The sequence below is a fragment of the Castor canadensis genome, chromosome 8 (genome assembly GCF_047511655.1).
Source record: "Castor canadensis chromosome 8, mCasCan1.hap1v2, whole genome shotgun sequence".
Lineage (NCBI taxonomy): Eukaryota > Metazoa > Chordata > Mammalia > Rodentia > Castoridae > Castor > Castor canadensis.
Window position 1 is genome coordinate 95,761,180 of NC_133393.1, and position 7,094 is coordinate 95,768,273.

Consider the following 7,094-nt stretch of genomic DNA (forward strand, 5'->3'; position numbering starts at 1 on the left):
GTATTCTATTTATAGACAGAATGTGGTCCTTTGACAAGTCTCTTATAGAAACACAACCATCAACTATTCACAATAACCAACAATAACTAGAGATTCTAATGCTGTGATTGACTAACAGTGGTTTATAGACCTGTCCAAGAATGAAATTATTCTATGAAAAAAAGAATAAAAAATGAGAATGAGAGAAAGAGAGAGAGAGAGAGAGAGAGAGAGAGAGAGAGAGAGAGAGAGAGAGAGAGAATGAGGAGAGAATTATGAAACTATCCTAGGCATAGACTAATAATTATCCTCTTCAAGGCAGTTGAATATGTACCAGGCCATTTGCTAAAAGTGTAAAAAACATCCATAAGGTATATAATTGCCACATTACAGAGTTTTCCAGCTACAAATCAGATAAAACTGAGAGTGCTAAAGCCAGCATTATCTTGGCTATAACCCACTCTTTTCTATGGTGTGCTTGTAGAGTGCTGACACTAGAGGGAACATAGTCTAAGAAGGCTAGCAGAAGTGAATTTGAATTCTGTCTTTCTTTCTTCTTTGTTATGTGTCCCTGGTTATTTGCTGTAACTCTTTAAATCTCTTTTTTGTTCACAAGATAAAATCCAGGATAGATGATAGAGACAAAATGGTAGAGGAGTTTTCTCCATTGAACTCCATGAATAAGAGTCTAGATAACAAAGAAGAGAGTACACACAAAAGAGCCAAAGACAGGAAGACAAAACAGAAAGGCAACAGAATAGGATACAGCTTGCAGCTTCAGCCAGCCTCAGCTCCCCTGGGAAAAGGGGAAACAAAAGCTTCTACCCCAAGTGCTCTCCCATCCTTTTATCTCCTATACCTACCTCTTCTTTTTAAAATTCTTCTTACTTCTCTCTCTTCCCCATGTCTATCCCCTATATTACTCAATTTCCAATACTTATACCTTTAAAGCAGTGTTAAGCTCCCAGATCATCCCCTAGGAACTAGAGTTTTGTTTTCATACAACCTTAGTAGGGAGAGTGTTAAGGGTTCAAATTGTTTCTTACTAATAAAAATATTTAGTTTATGTTGAAATGTTGATCCCCATACTGCAGTAGATCCTCCATTATGTGAAGAAGTAAAAGAGAAATTTAGCACAACAAATGTGCAAGTCATAGCATAGAAATTTAAATATGAAAAACCAAAGCAGTGTCTCCCCTCCAAAATCCCACAGCAGCACAGCAACTGAATCCAAAATAATGAATTGGCTGAAATGTCTGACAGACAGTTCAAAATCCTACTGTTGAAAAATGCAGAATGACCTCAAAGAGGATTGAAATAAACATATAAATGAAATTTGGAAATCAATTCAACACCTAGACAAGAAAGTAACCTAGAAGAGAAATTCAGCAAAGAAACAGAAATTATGTAAAGAAAAAAGTAGAAATGTTACAAATGAAAAGTACCATAAGTCAAATAAAACCCCCAGTGGACAATATAATCAGTATACAAGAGCAAGCAGAAGAAAGAATATCATAGATGGAGGACAAGACTGAGGAGAAATTGTATGCAGACCATCACTAAGAGAAGAAATGACTGTCTAAAACAATTCAAAAGATTAAACTTAATAATTCATGGGGTGGAAGAAGGAGCTGAAATACAAACTAAAAGCATAGGAAACCTATTCAATGAAATCATAGAATAAAATTTCCCACCTCTATGTAATGATATAGCCACCTATGTATAGGAGGCATTTCAAACTCCAAATAGACATGACCAGAGAAGAACAACTATGCATAATATCATAAGAGATACTCTAAAATTAGAGTCCAAGTAAAGGATACTAAAACCTGTATACTAGCAAACTGGACAATCAAGAAGAAATAGATAAATTTCTTGAGACATATGACTTATTAAAATTGAACCAAGAAGACATAAACAAGTAGATCTATAACAAGCAATGAGATGGCTATTCAAGCACCTCCCAACAAAGAAAAGGCTAGACCTGGATTTATTAACTGTTGAATTCTACCAGAACTTTAAAGAACAAAAACCTATGCTGCTCAAGTTATTCCATAAAACACAAGGGGAAGGAATACTACCAAACTCATTTTACAAAGCCAATATTCCTCCAATACCAAAATCAGATAAAGTTACACCAAAAAATTGTAGGTCAATATCCCTGATGAACCTATATGGAAAAATTCTCAAAAAAGTGTTGAACTTAAGTCACTTGCTAAGGGGAGAGCACATATGGGAGATATGGGGATAGGTAGGAAACCCAAAACATAGAAGTGTTTGATGTCCCCACTACAGAGGAACTAATACAGAAACCTTAAAGTGACAGAGGTCAATATGTGGTTGGGATCAGGAACTAGTGAAAAGGTCAGGTAGACATGAATCAACTTGAGATGTAACACATTTGTACATGGAAGCAATGCTAGGAATCTCTCTGTATAGCTATCATTATCTCAACCAGCAAAAATGCTTTGTCCTTCTTATTATTACTTATATCTTCTCCTCAACAAAATTAGAAATAAGGGCAGAACAGGTTCTGCCTGGAAGCGAGGGGGGATGGGGATAGAGGGAAGGGGCAGGGGGCAGAAATGGCCCAAACAATGTATGTACCTGTTAATAAATGAATAAAAAAATTTAAATGCTTAACTGAATTCAGTAACACATTTAAAAGTTCATATACCATGATCAGGTAGGTTTCATTGCAAGAATGTGAAGGTGGTACAAGATACAATCAATACACCACATAAACAGAATGGAGGACAAATGCCACATCATCATCTCAATAGATGCAGAAAAAGCCTTTGACTAAATTCAACATCCTTCCATGATAAAAATTCTGATGAAACTGGGAATAGAATGAATATACCCCAACATTATACAGGGTACATTTGACAAAACTATAGCCAATATCATACTAATGTGGAAAAAACTATAACCATTAACTATAAAATCAAGAATGAGACAAATTTGTCCATTCTTTCCACTCTTATTCAATATAGTTCTGGAATTCCTAGCCAGATAAATAAAACAGGAGAAAAAAAGAAAAGGGATTCAAATAGGAAAAGAAGACAAACTATCCGGGATCTGATACAGTCTTGTACATGAATGGCGTTAAAAATTGAATTAAAAAAATCCTCTTAGACCTCAGAAACACATTCAGCAAACTAGCAGGATACAAAATCAATAGGCAAAAATCAGTAGCATTTCTATGTACTACAAATGAACAGCCTGAGAAGGAAATCAAGAAAACAGTATCATTCACAATAGCATCAGAAAATTAAAATACCTAGGAACAAATTTAATATAAGAGTGAAAGACCTTTACAGTAAAAACTATAAATCACTGAAGGGAGACCAAGAAGATACTAGACTTTTGTATGTTGTTACTGCTGTATTGACAAAGCTTTTAAAGTCACTTCCCTTCTTTGTGGAACTATAAGAATTTCCAAGATCTGTTTGTATTTTCCCTCCCCAGTCCTGCAAACAATCATATCTTCATATAACAAAATAACATAAACGGAAGTAAAGTTTACTAATTTAATTTGGAACATTGATGGAAAGATTAAGTTTTTAATAATGTAACTACTGGGTTTAAGAAAACAACTCATGACAAGTTGGCTTATTTTATGAGTAAAATTTTGAAATTTTGAAATATCTCACCACACCATTGGACATTTCCCTACACTATCACCACCATGCCAACTATCAGGAAAACATGTATTTTTGTTCATGTAAATTTTTTGATTGATGTGGAAGTTAACAAACATTCAAAGCTCAGGGAAAATATGTAACATGGTGTACAGTGGTTTATAGAAATAAAGGAAGTGGAATAAATAGGTTTATATAGTTTTCATACTTAACGTTCATTTTCATATAACTTTCTTGTGTAGATTTTTGCCTTCTGATGGCCCTGAGATCATTTCCTAAAGGATCCTAAGCCTTTATATTCTCCAACTCAGTCACAAAAGGAACTAAGACAGAACTGATTCACCTCCTTGGAGTAGGAGAGGTTTGGTGACTGCTGCACTTACATTCAGTTCTTTTTTTCTCCTTACTCTTCCCTACTCTGTTCTCCAGTCTTTACTTGCATTTTGTGACTTTGACATTTTTCAAGAATACTTATCAGATATTTTGTAGAAATCTTATATTTCACATTAAAAATTTTATATCAAACATTTTCAGCATATAAAAGGATAAAAAGCCTTTACAGTAACAGCTACTGATGCATAGATAGTGATATATATGTGTATATATATAGGTATATATAAAAAACTACAGATAGTCTTCTCTTTCATCTAGTTTGTATAACTGAACAAATATTGATTTATCTCTTTACAAATATTGATTTTTTGTACAAATATAGGTAAAATCCAAGCCATAAGATTTTATCATACATATGCAGCTTTAGTTAGATATTGTTACAACATTTTTACACAATTTAGAGCTCAGTGGTAGAGTAAATAATCAAATTACATTTTCTACTATTCTCATTCTTGCTTCCCATGGATACTATCTCATTATTCTCCTCCTAATTGTAACTAAGTACAACTAAACAGGAGCCTATTCATGTGGGTAATTAATTTATTTTGAAGTTAAACAGATAAGCAGGTAAAGTTATTTCTACTTGAAGCAACTAGAAAATAATTTGGCTTTAAGACCCAGTGTTATGTTGTAGTAAATGTTTGTAAAAAAAGGTGGAGAAATAGTTATTATAGATTGAGTTTGTTAGAAAAAAATTTATGTGCAGAGCCGAACTTGCATTGATGTTTTAATAAATTGTAGTATGTTGATAGGAAGATCATTTATACAGCAAGACAATATAATCAGTGAGATTATTGTAAGTCAACATTTCACCAAGAGCTAACTAAGCCATATGCCTACATTAAATGGTCCTGATTTTGCTTAAGTCCTTATCATTAGCCAGGAACAGCAGTTGACACAAATACTGGGCACTATCAACAGCTAAGAAGTACTCTATGCAGGCTTCAGCATCAGTAGGTACACAGATTTATCAGTACTCACTCCCAAAGTAGAAACAAAAAATACAAATCAACAAAAGGTAGAAAACAATTGAGTTCAATTTATTCTTTTATTTTTTAAAAAAGCACTTTTTTATTATTGTGGTGGGTATGGGTATGTTGTAACATTTACATAACTTGGATAATGATTACTTTGTTAACTAATAAATGTTAAGAGACTGATTTAAGAGTAAGTTTCAAAAAATTCTTTAAATTTATTTTAGATTTTTTTCTATGCAAATGTGACAATATGCAATAATTTAAGAGAGAAAAATCAGAATAGATAGAATAAGAAAAGAAAAAAAATGAGTGGGAAAATGATTTTAAAAAAGTACTGATACAGTTTAGAAGAAATGATTTAACTTTGCCCTAAGAAGCAGAGCTTTTGTTACCCATAAAATAAAATAAGTCAATGCATTGGAATTTTTGTTTAGGTATAATTCTTTTTCAATCTGTATAGACAGATTAAGAGATTAAAATTTGTTTTTAGTTATTTGCTGGTCCTGTTTTTACATTTCAATTTGAGCCTTCAGTTTTATTACAATTTATCATTGTTCCTATTCTCTACCTTGACTTTCCTGAAGTTAATGATGGGAAACCTAACATCAGTGACAGAATTCATTCTTCTTGGACTGACAGATGATGTCATGCTTCAAGCTGTGCTTTTCCTTTTTCTGCTTCTAATTTATTTCTTATACCATGGGGAATCTGACCCTACTGGAATATTGTCTCCAGACACCTATGTATTTCTTCCTCTGAAATTTTGCAATTTTGGAAATATCTTTTACCTCTGTCTTTGTTCCCCAAACTCTAGTCAATATTGGAATTGGAGACAAGACTATCTCTTTTGCTGGTTGCTTCACTCAGTATTTTTTTGCAATCCTTCTGGGAGCAACCAAATTTTACCTTTTAGCTGCCATGTCCTATGATCACTATGTTGCCATTTGTAGACCCTTGCATTACACAGCTATAATGAGCAAGAGACTTTGCATTCAACTTGTCCTAAGTTACTGGCTCTCTGGTTTTGTGGTTGTCATTGTGTCACATGTAATGACTTATCAGCTGCCTTTCTGTGCATCCAATGTCATCAATCATTATTGTTGTGATTAGACTATATTATTGCATTTGTCCTGTGTAGACACATTTTGTAGAAAGGATTCACTTTGTGCTTGCTGCGGTGACCCTAATCCTCACCTTGTTTCTGGTGATTCTTTCCTACACCTGCATTATCAGGACCATTCTGAGAATCCCTTTCATTCAACAGAGGAAAAAACCCTTTTCTACATGTTCCTCTCACATGATTGTGGTCTTACTTTCTTATGGAAGCTGTATCTTTATGTACAAAAATCCTTCTGTAAGGATACAGAAAATTTTAATAAGAGGGTGGTTGTTTTAAACACCTCCATTACCTGTGTTGAATCCCTTCATCTATATTCTAAGGAACAAGCAAGTGAAAATAGCCTTCAAAGATATGGTCAATAAAATGGCAACGTTTTTTAAAAAGTGAAACTCTTTGAAGCTCATTATTAATATAAGAAATGTTTAGAAGACCATAGTTGTAATGTCATGCAGTTCAAATATATTTTCCCCATTTTGTAATCATTATTCCTATTTATACCTTGATATGGTAAAAGTAGTTTTTCATTTTGCTCCTTTTAAAAACATCCAGATGTATTCCATTTACTGTGTGGGATGGAGGAGAATTTTCCCCCCATTTCCCCTATTTTTTATCCTGTTTTTCTCAAACAAATCCTTGCCAAAATTTAAAAAAAATGTATATCCAGATGTGTTTGTGTCCTCTAACCCTTTATTGTTATTTTTATCTATTTAGAAGAAGAGTTAAAATCAACTAGGGTGCAGATCAAGAAAGTGTATGCTCTGTGTCTCCAAAATCTTGCTGAGACCCTGGAGCCTCACTTGGTGGAAATAAAACACCAAGGAGAATCAAAATTTAGACACCCTGAATCCCTAGCCTGTAAAAAGCTTCTCCACACCACATTACACTGAAAAAACAGGTGGACTGCAGCTACCACCACTGTGGCTGCTGGCTCCAAACCTGCTTAGGAGACATTCATCAGACCAAACAGGTGAGTGCCAACTG

The 7,094-nt window shown here is 33.8% G+C and overlaps 1 pseudogene; it reads left to right on the forward strand.

Annotated features, from left to right (window-relative positions):
• Nucleotides 1–5,583: 5,583 nt before the first annotated feature.
• LOC109674721 (olfactory receptor 2AP1-like) lies at nucleotides 5,584–6,500 on the forward strand (annotated as a pseudogene).
• Nucleotides 6,501–7,094: the final 594 nt, after the last annotated feature.